Source organism: Dipodomys spectabilis, unplaced genomic scaffold (assembly GCF_019054845.1).
Source record: "Dipodomys spectabilis isolate Male_0828 unplaced genomic scaffold, ASM1905484v1 ptg000137l, whole genome shotgun sequence".
Classification (NCBI taxonomy): Eukaryota; Metazoa; Chordata; class Mammalia; order Rodentia; family Heteromyidae; genus Dipodomys; species Dipodomys spectabilis.
This window is the reverse complement of record NW_024870814.1, coordinates 3,846,016-3,863,296: the sequence shown is the minus strand read 5'-3', so window position 1 is coordinate 3,863,296 and position 17,281 is coordinate 3,846,016. Positions and strand designations below refer to the sequence as shown.

General features: G+C 35.8%; 1 pseudogene; it reads right to left on the bottom strand.

Annotated features, from left to right (window-relative positions):
- Positions 1-1,465: 1,465 nt before the first annotated feature.
- On the bottom strand, positions 1,466-3,054 carry LOC122116897 (annotated as a pseudogene).
- Positions 3,055-17,281: the final 14,227 nt, after the last annotated feature.

The window sequence follows — 17,281 nt, the reverse complement described above, 5'->3', positions numbered from 1 at the left end:
TGAGGCTTTCAATATTTATGGAGAAATAAATATGTGATTTCTGAGTAGAAATGGTGTAGATTAAATATTTTAGAGCTACTTTTAATTTTACAATGCAAGTTCTTGGTCCTTCTAAATTTAAGAATTCTTCAAAATTTACTCAACTGCCTATTACAAGGCAAACTGCCTATACAAGACAATCTCAAACACCATCAAAGGTGACTCCATTCTGCTCTGCTCTAGTTTCTCATTTATTGCTTTTGTGCAGTTCTATCAAAACTTCATAGTTGCTGTTTGCTTCCTTAAGTATCTGCACATATAAGAATGCTTTCTGTTGCTTCAGGAAGCTAATCATATTGATTAGCTAATCATTGAGCATTAATATTTACACTGTTGATGTACAAAGTTTACCACTGTGAAAATACATGTACAGGTAAAATAAAATACTTTGCATTTTGTAAATTAATAAATTATAACTTAATTTTAAAGGGATTTTTAACAATGATTAATTTGCATTTTATTTCATCAAGAGAGAAGAAACAGAAGCAGTCTGGGATTCTTAACACCAACCAATTTCACATTATAAAGTTTTGGGATGTTTTCCATAATGAGCTGAATCAAAAATCTATTTGAAAAATATAAATTTATATAAATTGATTCAGATTGTTTGCACATAAAACATCAATTGGTAAGTTTCTTTTGTCTTTGATTCCATGTTTCTGGAAATAGTTTGACTAAGCTTACATGCTAATTTGTCTTTAGTTGCAAGTATTATAGGCAATTTCATACTTTGTCTAATGAGAGGATAACTCTTCTTCAATTCAATCAGAACTCTTAATGATTCAGAAGCAACATGTTATCCTTAATACTATCAGTTTGGAGCCATCAACATGAAAATTCTTGATAAGGTTGAAAGATGTCATTAGGAATCGGTTAACTGATGTGCCTAAGAGTTCCACAATACTATTTTGCTTGTGTTTTTTTTTGCACCATTTATTGATTTTTTTAAATCCATGTTTATTTTTACTCCATCCAAAGTGTTCTAGGTAAAGACACTGACTCTGAGACTTATCATTTTGTTTCTTCTGGTTTTATCTTGCCAGATATCACTTCTACTTTTGTTCTTTCTTCCTTTTTCTTTCTTTCTTTTTTATTTATTTATTTTTTTTTGCTTCAAGTTCATTAAAAGCATTTCTTTCTTTTATTGTGAAAAAAAACTTTACAGAGGGGTTACAATTACATGGGCAAGATAATGAGTGCATTTCTTATCAAGCATTGTAGCCTCCTCCTTTGTTTCCCCTTCCCATCCCTTCCTGTCCTCTCCCCACCCCCACCCAGTCCTCCCCCCCCCCCCCCTGCACCAAAGTTGTAAAGTTCGTTTTCAACATAACGACTTGTACATCTCATTGCTGCAATGGGTCCACCTGAGTCCCTATTTAAACGATTTGTTTTGCCCCTTCCCCTCCACAAATTATACATTTCTTTGTCATAGATTCATTCGCAGGTGCTCTGGCCATTTGGAGATCATGGGGAAAGCTTGCTTTTTGTATGGTCCGGAGTTGGGCTGTCATATTGGCAGAGGAGCTGATGCTTCGCCAGTCATTGTCACGTCCATCTGCTCTATTCCGCTTGTTTCCATTGGGTATTCCACAGGTCTCTGAGGAGTTGCCGTGCTGGCTGAAGCACCTCTTCCCCAAAAATTCCCAGGAGAAAATTTGACTGGGCTTTAAGACAAGAAGAACTGAACAGGTGTTCGTGGACCACCAATAAGTCTTTGAGGGGATCGAATTTTTGGTTCAAAGGAAAACTTTTCTTTTACACTTTCAAGTACAGATGGAGCCACATATGTAAAACCCAGAATGACCTTGTTGGCACTTTCACTAAGAGTTGCGTCATCTGGGCTGTCAACAGGTGTCTGACTGTAAACTTTGAATCAAATTGACTCACATCCTCTTCAGATTGCAACACAGGCGTAAAAAGGGGGCTCCACCTTCCGAGCTAGAAGTTCTTCCCAGTTAATGTGTCTGAAAAATGGGTGAGCTTGAACTTCTCCAACCTTCCCCGGACCAGCTCCAAGATGAGAAGCAGCATTCCTTGTCAGCAGCTTTTTAAGTAGATCTCTAGCTTCTTGTGTGAGGTAGGGAGGCAAATTAAGTTTACATTTGAGGATTTTGTCAATGGTTTTCTATTCTCCCCAATGAAAGAAGGTGCTTCAGTCAGCATGTCATACGTTAATGCTTGCAAACTCCACCAATCCACAGCACGATTGTGGCCACTTCTCATCAAAATTTCTAGGGCCATGTATTCTATTATTCCACAAAATGTGTGTGCGACTGTTCCATCATGAATAGATTCTTTGCATAGTCCAAAGTCTGTTAGTTTCACATGACCTTGGTGATTAAGCATGATGTTCTCCGGCTTCAGGTCTCTAGATGATCTCTTTTTGATGTAATTGCCCCAAAGCCATGGAGATTTCTTCCAAGTAAAAGCAGGCTGTGTCTTCCATAAATATTCCCTCTCTTTCTAACTGCATAAATAGTTCTTCACTCAGATACTCAAGGATAAGGTAGAGTTTTCCACCTGTCTGAAAGGCATAAATTAAATCCACAATGAAGGGATGCTTTACTTCCTCCAGAATATTCTATTCTGCTTTTGTATGAGCTGTATCTTTAGCATTTCTTACTATCATTGCCTTTTTAAGCAGCTTCATGGCAAATATTTTTTCCAGTATTTGCTCCTGTTACTTTTCTTACTTGAAAACCTGTCCATAGCTCCCTTAACCAAGTACCCAAAGTAGTTCAAAACATTCTGGTCTGATCTTTTCCTGTCCTCTGTTCACGCTAGTTTCTGAGATTTCAAATTTCTCACAATGTTCCATATTGAGTTCATATGGTCCAATTCCCCATGGTCCATACTTTCATTTAACTGACCCTTCTTCTTCCAGCTCATCCTCAGAGCCTGCGTCCTCTGGCTGGTCCAGGTCTAGGTCAAAACACTCCAGCCATGTCTTCAGCTTCCCTGTCTCGGGAAGTCAGGTGCTGTGTAAAAACCTTCCTGCCTCCCTCATCGCCTCATGGCCAGGCCCCCGCTGCACCCGCCACCACCATGGCTGCCACCACCGGCTGCTTAGGCTCAGTGCGTCTCTAAAGGGATTCTTAAAAATTAGGAAGAAAGGGCAAAACATACAACAGAAACAATGGTGTAAAAGTAGTCATCAGAGCTAGGCACTGGGGGCTTGCTGAGAAATGAGGGCTGCAAGTCAAAGCCAGCTGAAACAGGAAAGTTTGTGAGACTGTTATCTCCAATTAACTACAAACACACACACACACAAGCACACGCACAAACCCAAACCAAACCCAAACCAAACTAAACCAAAACCTGGAAGTGGAGCTGTGGTAGTGATAGAGAAAACACACCCTGAGTTCAAGCCTAGAAATGGCAAGCACAAACACACACACACACACACACACACACACACACACACAAACACACGCACACAAATCATATCCATGCAAACATGGAAATGAAAAGAGAAATAAATATTGAAAGTTGTGAGCTTTTACTAGAAACCAGGAATATACAAATTGAATGAAGAAAAATAGACACTATTTTGTTATTTAATAAAAAATACTTGTAGAAACATTATTTCTGGATATCCAGAAGGAAAACATATGTTTCCCATTCATTGCTAGTGGGATGCATGCTATTTAAAACAGTTTAGACAAACCTTTAGATGACCTTATCCCATAATTATTAAAATAATGTCACGTTAAAAACTACTTCTCCAGAAATATTAATAATATTAATAATATTTATATTATTGTTAATATTAATAATATTAATATTAATTAAGAATATTAATGTGTAGATTGCAGCTTGGTGCCAGTGGCTTATATCTGTAATGCTAGTTACTCAGGGCTGAGATCTGAGGAACACGGGTTAAAGCGAGCCAGAGCAGAAAAGCAAGTGCTGTGGTTCAAGTGGTAGAGCACTAGCCTTGAGCACAAAAAAGCTCAGAGACAGTGCCCTGACCTTGAGTTCAAGACCAGGACTAGCCAAAAAAATTTTAAAAAAGAATGTAGATTGCATCATTATTTTAAAGGGGCAGTTATAATGAGTGTGGATGTAAATGAATAATAAAGACACCATTCTACTCTGTAAATTGTACCATACCCAATAATAACTATATATATACCAAATAAAAATAAAAGCCTAAAATAATTTATAGTATAACATATAAGCATAGGAAACAGGAGCATGTAATATCTGACAGTACTAAAAATGAGAATAATATCGTGAAGAATCATGTTTTAATTTTGGGCATGAGGAATTCAGTGAATGTTGACATTCCTGAGATAGGAAAAGAAAATGAGGCACTAACAAATCAATATTAAATAAAATAGTTCTGGAAATGATAAATGCAATATTCACACCAGGATCTCATTTACTCAAAGTTATATACATAACTAGGAATCTACACTTATAGATTATCATTAAAGAATGATAATTTTAAAATAGCACATTAATATTTATCTCTGAGTACAAGGATTTTCAGTAAACTTTGAATATCTTCCTTATCTACTTTGCCTTACTCCCTGAAGTTCTACAATCATTAACTTGAATCACTTATGTAATTGAAAAAAATTATCTATTTTAGTTTTCTAAAAATATTACTTCAAAGGCAAAACATTTTAAACAATTGCTCTGAAACTGCGGGAGACTTGCTTTGGCCTAATGTGTTCCATAATAGAACGTGCAAAAATAATTATAATGTTGTGAAAACTGTATCTCAAATTCTGATGTTCAGACTTATATATGTCTTTTTCCTATGTGTGTGTATATAGGAGGGAGGGAGACAGAGAGATACAGATACACAGAGAAAGAAAATTAGAGAAAAAAGAATTGAGACAAAGAAATTGAGAGAGATAAGAAGTATCCTTTAGGATAACAACCAAATCACTTCTATAACCTTTCTTACATATAGAAACTATTAAAAATAATGTAGTTTTAGTGTTAAGTTATCACTAGTAGAATGCATATGTATGTAGCTGTTACTGATTAAACTTTATGTAAATTTTCCTCTGTATAGTAAAGACACACTTTGGTCCAATCTGAGTAGATGGTTCACTTTATTCACATTTAAGATGGTATTCTCCACGGCTAGAATAGAAACTCAGATTGTAGATGGGTCTTTGGTAATACTGTAGGAGGATATTTTTTCCAAGAACACAAGAAGATGAGAGTAAGTTTAATATTCCAGAAGGATCCTATGTGACTCAAAATGTAAATAAATGGAAGGAACACAAGTGAGGAAAAAAATGTCAAGAGTACACTTTTCCTCCCCTTAAAGCTTCCAACTCATTACCTAATGGTCTGCACTAGTTCTTCTTCTTGTTGTTGTTTTAAACATCTAAGTAAAGCATGTCTTAATTATTTGTAATCTTAGCAGCATTACTGGACAAAGAAATAGTTGATTTCAAACCCATAGATATCCAGTGGAATGCTTTGATGAACAACTTTATTTTGGTGGTTCTGATTTTTTAATGTAAACCTGAGTGTTCACTGGCAATAGTTTTTATATAATTTCATCATTTCTCATACTTCCTGTGAGTCAAAATAGCTATATATATATATATATATATATACATATATATATATATATACATATACATATAAGTATAGAAAACAAATGTGTGTGGAGAGAAATAATATATTGAAGTTTAAATGAAACAGACAGGTATGCATTACATTATCCTCTGTATACTAACAAGTAGCATAGATTTGAATAGTGCAGATCCCCACCTTTGAATTGCTTTTAGTAGCTTTAGAAATTTCAACAAATAGAAATTTTGACATCAAGTGGAAAATGTGATAATTATGTGCCATTTTGCTTAAAATTATATCTTATAAAGTAGGTGTGCTAAGATTTTTTACTTTTGAAAGTATTCATAAATCAAAATATTTTTGTTAGGTATATAACATTGTGCAGAACAACCAATTCAAATATGCATTGCTGTCAGATTCCTTCTGTACAGCTTTAATGTAGACACTAAATATAACCTAAGTTCATAGAAACTCTAGAAACACTAATTCTGTCTCAGATTCTTTGACATTTTGTGGTGGTGATTGATTTATTCATTGCCCTCTAGTCTTTTCTGCAGCTTGTCAAACCCTTTTCTTCCTTTCAACAGCACGGTCTAATCTAAGCTCTTTCAAATTAACTTCTGGAAATATAATTTCATGGAACATGTTTACTAAAGGTCACATACACAAAATGTTCTGCTATTCCATCCTCTTCTAATTTAGATTTCTATTGAAAAGAACGGGTTATGGGGATTTTTGTATAAAACAGATATGAGTTTGTTGCTTACAAATACATATTTAATTGGATTCTATTTTACTCTATTTTTAAGTAACAGGGAACCAGATAGGAGAAATACTAAATCGTAGACCTACATGAGTGTCATGAAAATCGACTTGTATTTATTTCATTGACAAATATATCCACGATAAATGTAAATTTTTCAAGTAAATTTAAGAAGTCTCTAGTGTAAGGAAAAGAGATTTTTTTCAGAAGGGATTTCATATGTAACTATTTGTTATTGCAGTTGACTAAACTGTTTATTTTGCATATATTTGCTCTTATAATCCCAGAAATGTTTGTACCTTAATCATTCTGAGGTGTCCAACACGAAAAGAGGATTGAACTAATTGGATTCTTCTATTGGTATAGTTTCTCAGGCTTGACAAATATCCACACTTGCTTCAAACTTACACAAACTGTTCTATTATCTTCTTTGCTTATGATTAAGGAACCTTATGCTATTGTTTCTATATAGTTCATTTAAATTATATTTGTAATCCTCTTTGGTAAGATAAATGACATCTATGACCAATGATAAACAAATACATATTATCTGGGAGAAGGTCCTGAGTATTCTCAGTCCACTCTCCTTATGCAGCTTCAGCTACTTAGAAGCATATCCAGTGAAAAATTGTGATGACTGATGCCTCATAACACCAGAAAGTATGGGCGCCTGAATTGTAATAAGTGTTTGAAAATAACTTTTTCTAAATTGTGGTTCTGCTATAGTCAGCTATTCTTCCACACAACCCTACAAAAACGCATGCAATTTACTGCTGTTATTAATCTTGCACTTTTTCTTAGAATCTCATCTTTTCCTTCACTTGCAGTCAAATCCCCTGCATCTTTTACAGTTCAGCTGAAGTCTGAACTTTACAAAAACTTTTTCATTATAATCTTTTTCTTCTAATGGACATCATCTTTAACTCATTATTGTTTGTCGATAATTCAGTTTAATTATGTTTGTCTTTGAATTGTACATTTTGATAAATGGACTATTTTTCTCTAGTTAGATGTTTAGTTAATTTAGAAAATGGCTTTGTATGATTATAGGATTCAATCAAAGCTTTGTAATACTTTCTGGAAAATGCAAGCCCTATAATCTAAAGATAGGTCCAAGCATTGGATCTACTAGTCTCTAGCAAGGTGTGTGCTGCCACACAAGGGAATTATTTCTTTTTTCCTTAATTCCAGAGTGACGTTATTGATGCCTCCCTTTAATGTCAGTGAGGCAAGTGTGCATTTAGTTCTGTAAAGCTAATAATACAAAGAAATTAGTATGAAATTAGAGGTTTGACACAATAAGTTGAGGTTCATAGGTAATCCCTTGTAGTCATTCTAGCTGAGAAAAATAATCTATGAAAAAATTGAAATGTACAGTGAAGTAGGTGGAATATATAACTTCCATCTTCCATCATGGGTCTTATGTTTATGTTTGCAATGACACTTCACTGAATGACAGCATGAAGAAAATACAGGTGTTAAGTAACAGTGCACTAGAAATTGGAGAACTGGCTGGGCATTATGGAACAACCAGCAATCCTACAATGCTGAAACAGTAGGATCACATGTCTGTGGCTTGGCTGTCCAAAGAACAAGACTTTTTCTCCAAAACCAACACTAGAACAAAGGAGGAAATCTTTTAAAGCACTCCCCCAAATGTCATAAATTACACTTGGCAGAACAACACCAGTAATAATTTAGTTTTCATTTTTTTTGGAGAAAAAGGTAAAAGACAAATTACAAAAGTTATCAAAATTCATTAAAACAAACCAGAATTTGTTAACTAATAAAGTTACATATCTTTTGTTATGGTTTGAAATTTTATTCTTTCCAATCTTCTATACATTCTACCTCTTTACTTAGTATATTAAACAATAAATGAAATAATCGCTTGCAAAATCTTGTTATATTAAGGCAAACAAATGAATCCAGCAACATTAAAATATTTAGTCTATTGAGGAACCTTCATAATGCTTTCCAGAGTGGTTGACAAATTTTACATTCTGACCAACAGTGTAAAAGGGTTTCCTATTGACCACAACCCCACTAGCATTTTTTTATATTTTTAAACATTTATTATTGTTATTGCAAAGGTGAATGTATAGTGGGATAATAGTTACAAAAGTCAAGTAATGGGTATATTTCTTTTTGAACAATGTCACCCATTTCCTCCCTTTCCCCTAGTGTTTTCCTCCTCTCCATACCCACAAGTTGAATACATCATTTACTGCATAATGTCTATGAGTACTATCGCTATATTTGTCCACTCTTTGTCCCACCATTTCTGTGACTTCCAAAGACAAATAGATGGACAGATGAGACAGAAGGAGAAGGAAAAAAAAACAGCAGTAACAACAACAACAACAACAACAACTCTTGTTTTCATTTCAAACAATTCATTTTGATAAATATTATTTTATATGATCATAAGCATATAACTATTGTACCTTTGTGATCCCCTCTTATAAATATCTTCCTTTGGTCTCACTATGTGAATGTCTAGAAACATGTATAATTTACAAGGTCCCAGTGTATTTTTTTGTCATCCAATGTGTTTACTTGTAGATTTATAGGCATATTGTAGCTACCAAAAATGAGAGCAGGCATGTAAGCTATCTTTCTTTGGGTCTGACTTACTTCATTTGATATAATTTTTCCAAGTTTTTACATTTCCTTCTCCATGGTACAATATCATGCTTTCTGATGGAAGAATCTAATTCCGTTTTGCATATACAAAATTTTCTTGATCCGTTCATCTGTTGAAGGACATCTTGTTTGACTTCATATTTTGGTTATGGTAAACAATGCTGCAATGGACATGGTTGTGCTGATAGGTTTAGTGTGGCCTTATTTATTATAGTCTATTGGATAAATGCTTAGGAGTGTAATTACTCATAGTTATTGTTAGTTTTCTTGATAATGGCCATTGTAATAGGCATGAGATAGAATTTCATTGTTATATTTATTTGCATTTCTTTTATGGTCAGAGATATTGAACATTTCTTTATATTTCTATTGGCTCTTTTTACTTCTTCTTTTGAAAAGTCTGTCCTTAAGTCTTTGATGATTTATTTTGAGGGTCAATTTTTTTGAGCTCTACATATATGTTAGATATGAGATTCTTGGCTGATGCATAGCTGGTAAAAAAAATCTTCTCCCATTCTGTGGGTTTTCTTTTTAGTTATGTCTTTTGCCATGTAGAAACTCTTCAATTTGATGAAATTCCATTTATCTATTCTTGGTATTTTTCCAATAGAACACAAACAAGGTCACACTAAAGCTACACCACAACCATGTTCATTGCTGCATTGTTTACCATAACCAAGGTATGGAATCAACCCAGATGCCCCTTGGTGGATAAATGGATCAAGAAAATATGGTGTATATGAAAAATGGAACTTTATTCTTCCATCAGAAAGAATGGTACTATACCATTTATAAGGAAATAGAAAGAGATGGAAAATTATACTAAGCAAAGTGAGCGAGACCCAAAGACTCAAAGAAACGTAGGTTACATCATTTCCCTCATTGGTGGTAATTAGTATGTGTCTGTAGATCTACAATTAAACACACTGGGGTTGGGCACCAGTGGCTCACATCTGTAATCCTAGTTACTTAGGAGGCTGAGATCTGAGGATCTCAGCTCAAAGCCAGCCCAGGCAGAAAAGTCGGTGAGACTCTTATCTCCAATAAACCACTAGAAAACTGGAAGTGATGTTGTGGCTCAAGCAGTAGAGTACTCGCCTTGAGCTGAAGAGCTGAGGGATAACACCCAAGCCCAGAGTTCAAGCCACATGACTGACAAAAAAAAATCACTGGGATAAGATAAATTACAGAGGTGTGTAGGAATTAACACAGAGTGAGACCAAAGAAGCATATTCTTAGGAGAGGATTGGAAAGGTGCAGTAGCTACACACATCTGATCCTAAAAAATAATATTTATCAAAATGAACTTGAAGATATGGAAATGAGGCATTTTTCCCTTTGTTGCTGTGTTTGTTTTCTTTTCCTTTTCTACTTTGTTCATCTGTTCATCCCCCTTGGGTCGGGAAATCACAGGTGTAGTGGAACAAAGGGTTAACAAACACAGAAGTGGTGTTCACTAGACAGTATGTTGAAAATGAACTATACAATTTCCAGGTGGAGACAGAAGGGAAACACTGGTAAGTAAACAAGGGAAGCGGTGACATTGTTCAATATAAATATACTTTTTTACCTAACGTATGTAACATCACCTTTACAATAACAAAAATGCAAAAAAACAGTAAGGTTTTATAGAAAGAATTAAAAAAATATTTCCCTTTACATCCTTTGGTTTCAAAATTTCACTTGGTACAATTGCCATTCTCATGTGATTGGTCACACAGTCCAAATGCAGGTATTCAACACAGTTCATTTCATGCCCCTATGGAGTCCAAATGCAGGTATTCAACACAGTTCATTTCATGCCCCTATGAAAAAGTAGCCAGGCTAACACAAGTCCACATTCCTCTGAATCATAAGGGCAAAAATAAATGTGTCTCTGTAGACATGCCATGATCATGGGATGTTCCCAAGTCAAGCAAAAGTCTATAACAAATTTAAAGTTGAAGATAATTGAATATTTTTCAAGGATTCTGAAAATTAAGACAGAGCAAAGATTTATTTCCTTAAAAGCAAGTAGTGATAACCTACCTGGACATTTGCCATCCTAGGCATCAGCAAACTTTAGGTGATACTGCATTTAGGTGACCTCCAGCATTCTCAGTAGAGTAAGCTGAGCTGGTACTGCAAAGATAAGACTGACGGGAAACATAGGAGCTACAGGAGTGACGAGAAGGAAACTGAAGGGAGTTGCCAGGAAGAACAGGGAGCAGGCCATGGTCACTAGATATGTTTGAGGGTGTTTCAAAGCCTTAAGGGTAAATGCTCCCAGACACTTCAGGCTCAAGAACATAATACCAGCAAATGTCAAAATCTGAATCACCAAGTTTTAGACCTGATAATTTAATAATAGCCTCCCAAAATATTTAGTACTTAGTGCAATGAATCTGAGGATCATTAACATTTGAAGCCTTTTTGAGAACTGTAATACTATCCAATTCCAGCTCTTGCTGCTTCTGTCTGTCTGGTGGAAACTGAGGATTACAATAGCTGTCTAGAGTGCAGACACCAAAGATAAGAGACAGAGACTAAACCCCCAACATTAATGCATAGACTATTAGCCTCTGGATTCTAGAGACTAAGCACCTTGCTTTTTGGCTCTGGACCTATAAGCTTTGGGTCTGAAGCTCCAGCTTTTTGGAACTTGGCACTCAAAAATCTTAGATTTGTCTTTGGCTATGTATGTTTATCATCTAGGTAGAGCAAAAGGGACTTGTTTATATTCAGCTGATTAGCAAACTATATATACGATGTGTGTGTGTGACATACAAATGAGTATCGTGTTCAGTCTTGGGTTCTACCCTAAGATGCTATAATATGTATGCATAAATATTCTAAAAACTGAAAAAATTGAAATCTGAAAGCACAGAATCTACTCCCATTGGCCAAAAGAGGTAGAAGGCAGAGTAGAACAGATCAGCAAGAAGTATTTGTTCCTCAGGTAAGAAGTGTCCATCTATAGAATACATAAGAATCAAACAGAATATTTCAAGCTGAAATTTAATTTGTAGACATTGAAAGAAGATTACAAAAGAGTGAGCAAAACCAACAAGGAAGTAAAAGGAAAGGAGAATGTTCTTACCAGAATAATTATTGTACAGACTAAAAATTATGCCATCTGCATAGGTAGTGGCAATTAAAAGTAACATTTCTAGAAATTCCTTGGCTATATGGCCATGAAGAGGTACATTCTCCAGTCCTTCCCTTTGATACTGCTCTAAACAGTAACTAGTTGGCTTTTAAACTATGGTACAAGTCATACTATGTTATCTTTCAGGCTGGGTCAATATGGTAGTACAGATTTTACCTGATTGCCTCTATCCTACAGTAGACCCGTTAGCTATTGTGAAAGAAGTATTACTGCCCTGAGCCTACCATGCTGCCAGGATGAACAAGTAATCTATCTATATATACAGACCTTAGGGAGAGAATCACATTGGGAGAGATGCCAGCTATTCCAAGCTCTCCCAATTTGCTGTTCTGTATCCTACTACTATCTGATTATAATTACTTGAGAGAGCCTAAGCCAGAACCACCCATTGGAGCTTCTCCTGAATTGTTAACTCACAGCAACTCTAAGAAACCAAAAAATACTTGGGTGGTTTGTCCTATTAAGATTTTGTCTTGGGGGGCTTGAGAGGTGGCTCAGTGGTAGAGCACTTGCCTTGCATGCATGAGGCCCTGGGTTTGATTCCCCAGCACCACATAAGCAAAAAGAAAAAAGCCAGAAGTGGCACTGTGGCTTAAGTGGTAGAGCGCTATCCTTGAGCTAAAAGAGCTGAGGGACAGCGCCCAGGCCCAAAGTTCAGGCCCCACGACCGGACCCAAAAAAATAATAAGATTTTGTCTTGGTTTATATAGTAATACTAGGTATTATATCATTTCTTCCTTTTGTCCATTTTCCCTTCACATCGTTGGGCCGTCAGGAATGACTTTCTATTTAGCTACAAGAACATGTCTTCATACCATCATACCTTCCCATATCGTTCCTACTTGTTGATTTATTTCCTACTTGTTGATTTATTTTTCTTCCTTTTTTGTGCCAGTCCTGGAGCTTGAACATAGGGCTTGAGTTCAAACCCTGAACTTCTGTGGTCCAACCTAGAACTCTACTCCTTAACCATTGAGCTGCATTCAGGCTTTTTGGTGATTAAGCGGAGAGAAGAATCTCAGAGACTTTCCTGCAGAGATGACTTGTAATTGTAATCCTCAAGATGTTAATTCCCTGAATAGCTAATGCCCCTTTCTGCTACTCTTAAATATGTGTTTTCAAGTAACTCCCATGTGGTTTCTTCTGGAGAAAACATTCCTAATTTTCTACCCATGGTCCCCTTCCTCCACTTTACTCATATTTAGTCCTTGCAATAATGGGATATTATGTGGCTTCCTACCTGAGGGACTCAAGGTTGAAAATGATAATAAAAACAAGTTAATTGTATAAATCTATGTATCATCTTAATATTTACTCTGTAAATTGAGAAAGATAACTGAATTAGACTAAAGTTTAATATTTACCATAGTGGCCTCAGTACTGCTGGGACAGTGTAGCCTTATTCACTGTCTAACTCAATAAGAAAATAGTCTCAATGTTGTGTTGTTGTTCTGTACAGTAGAGCAGTAGTAAGTAGCTCTTGTATTAGTAAGTAGTAACATTTATTTTGATTTTTAAACTTACCATAGTTTCTTGAGGAGGCAAGCTGGCTTGTGTTTATCTTAGGACACATCAAATGGGGGTCAAGAAACCTTGACTGATACAGTTCTTTCAATGTCTTTGATTCTCAAATATATTAACCAGAGTATTTTGCTCTGTGAGATTCTAATGATATTTTGCATGTGTGAATGTGTGTGTGTGTGTGTGTGTGTGTGTGTGTGTGTGTGTGTGTGTGTGTGTGTGTGTTGATAGTGGGGCTTGAACTCTCCCTCACAAGCTAGCCTTCTACCACTTGAGCCACTGCTCCATTTCCAGCTTTTTGCTGGCTGATTAGAGATGAGTCTCATTGATTTTTCTGCCCAGACTAACTTCAAACCCTAATCCTCATATCTTAGTTTCCTGAGTACTTGGATTATAGGCACCACCCATGCCAGGCATAAAAGTCTTTAATTGAAGACTGATTGTGTAGGGAAATCCTTTCAATGAACCATTGAGTTAAAAGGGATCATCATATCCCAAAAGTACAACAAGAGTAGGTTTAAAACTATAATAGTGTGAGTGCTAACTTTGTGGTGGCACACTAGTCCAGCATATTTAATGCCCAGTGCTAGGTCCCTAGTACATCATAAAAAATGACTGTGTATAAAAGAATGCATTATTTTGCTGAAAATACACAACTATTAATGAAAAGTAAAACTCATAGAAAGTAAAGACAACATTTTGTTCTATGAGAGAGGAAGATTATGGAATCTTCTGGGAGAGAGGCTTTCAGTTTTATTTATGGTTTTGGGCCTCTACCCCTGGCTCAGCTTCCCTTTTAATCTAGAGCTACCATTTGTGTAATTGCTGAAAGTTTTGGTAGGATTTATGGTACTCTGTATTAAGGAAACAGACTCATTTTTACTCAGGACACAGCATGCTAGTCAGTGTTTTACAAAGAGTAAATGTAAACAGATAAGTCTCTAGTCTTTCAGATCTTAACTAAGAGTCTAGAGCTTAGAGTTAATTATGTACTCAGGTGTGGAGAAAGGTGACTGGTATCAGATTATGATCTCTAGGCCTGCACAATTTATTCAGGTACTAGAAACAGGTGGAACTTGTTGAAGCATTTTTGTTCAAGAATGAAGTTTGGTGAAATAGGTTAAGTCCAGAGGGTTTATTAAGATTCTTTTCTCAGTTTTTGATTCTCTTATCACTTTTCACTTCTTATTCTCAAGGAACTCCAAGCAATGAATATCTGGAAATTTCTTGCTATAATGGAAAACAAATCAGGATAAAAAATAAAATATAGCTCTGTGACTGGATTTACATCTAATATTTGATGACCACCATTTATGGAAACAAAACAGATGATTCAATTAACAGTGAAATTACCAGTAGAAGTAATGATTAGGGAACAAATTTCCTTTGTCATATTTTAAGGCCAGAATTTGATGGAAAGAAGAACTATGGAATAGTTCTTGTATATCTTAGTGATTAAGTTTTCAAAATGTTACATGGGAAGAGCAAATCAAGAGTAAATCAGGAACTTAATAACCAGCATAAAAGTACTATCTGAAGAACAGCCAAGAGAGTGAACAAATACAACCCATTATGTAAAAGTTGAGCTATGTTACTTGAGAGTAGGGTGGGAATGATGGCAGCAGTGGCATTGATCTAGACGCATTGTATGCATATTCTGACTTGTGGATTGAAACTCTTTTGTTCAACTACTTGATAAGTAAATATAACTTTAAAAAAAAACTGAGAAAAAGAGCCTTAAGAAGGCAGTGTGACATGAAGAAATGTTCAACATCCCTAGCCATAAAAGAAATGCAAATCAAAACAACATTGAGATATCACCTCACTCCAGTTAGAACAGCAAAAATCAAGAACTCTAACAACAACAGATGCTGGAGGGGATGTGGACAGAAAGGAACCTTACTTCATTGTTGGTGGGAATGTAAACTTGTTCAACCACTCTGGAAAGCAGTATGGAGGTTCCTCAAAAGACTCCACATAGAGCTCCCCAATGACCCAGCAATCCCACTTTTGGGCATTTACCCAAGCGATCACAAACAAGGCCACACTAAAGCTACCAGCACAACTATGTTTATTGCAGCATTATTTACCATAGCTAAGATATGGAACCAACCCAGATGCCCCTCAGTAGATGAATGGATCAAGAAGATGTGGTATATATACACAATGGAATTCTATGCCTCCATCAGAAAGAATGACATTTCCCCATTTGTTAGGAAATGGAAAGGCTTGGAAAAAATTATATTAAGTGAAGTAAGCCAGGCCCAAAGAAACATAGGTCCCATGGTTTCCCTTATTTGCAATATCTAGTATAGGTATGAGTCAAGCGGAAAAAGTCAGAGAATGGGATGTTAGGAAAACGAACCCTCAAATATGTATTTTAATGTTTTTGTTTCTTTCATGCATGTGTTTCTAACGCATTTATAAGGTTATTTCTTTGTTGCTTTGTATGTCCCTCCCCCACAGTGTAACCCCCGCTTTCACTATATTTGATGTCAGTATAACATGTGGAGGAGATGGGGACAAACAAGTCGTTTAAGGATTCAGGTGGACCTGTTGCAACAATGAGAAGTACAAAATGTCATGTCAAAACCAGCTTTACAATGTCGGTGTGGGGGGGGGGGTATGATTGGGTGGGGGGGAGGGAGGAGGCTGGGAAGGGAGGTGAAGGGTAAACAAAGGAGGAGGCTGCAATGCTTGGTAAGAAATGTATGCATTATCCTGCCCATGTAATTGTAACCCCTCTGTACAGTATGTTCTCAAATAAAATAAAATTAAATTAAAAAAAAAAAAGAAGGCAGTGTGAAAAAGAGTAAAATTAGAAAGTATCCAGATACAAATGTATTTTTATATCCTATAACCACACCCCTCCTAAATAACCCTAGTCAGGAGACCTTTATTCTTTCTGAGCTGTTTCTATGCTTACATCAAAGCAATATGAGGTTTGTGCATGTTTCTCCCTGTTTTGCATGCCAATAACCAAAAGAAGTTCAGATATGAGGGACTACATGAAAAAAGAAAGAAAGCTATTAAAGTTTCAGTAGCTTCTACATAGTCCTGAGATTCTGATACCTCTGGTGATAGTTGCTAGAACCCTGAATTTCTATTTTCTTGATTTATTTAATCATCATGGTTGTACTTAATGGACAGTGTTGTGATTCTGTACATTTCTGGTACCTTTTTTTTCCAATTTGAACATAACTAATTGATCATCCTGTCATCAGATGAGGACTGCCACTCATTTCTGGTTAGGAATGTCTGCTTCTTCATCTGATCTGGCTCTGCATGGGAGTGGAAGTAATTGATGTTTGAGAGTGAATGTCAAAACAGGTTTACCTGTATTTGTGCAGCAGAGAGGGTTTAAGAGTGCTTCTCAGGTTGAGCTATCCTGGGGGGCATTATTAAGTTCAATTCTGTCAGTTCCTTAGGCTGTGTGCATGTCAACTCAAAGCACAAGACCAGAAATATTCTATTAGAACAAAGTTCACCAAAAAAAGTCAATATAAGAGAATCCTAATTTCCAAAGGTATGGCTGAAGATCTATTAAAAATATGAATGCTAACATTTATGACAACTTCATACAATTTTAGAACAAATAAATTAAACAATGCTTTAATATA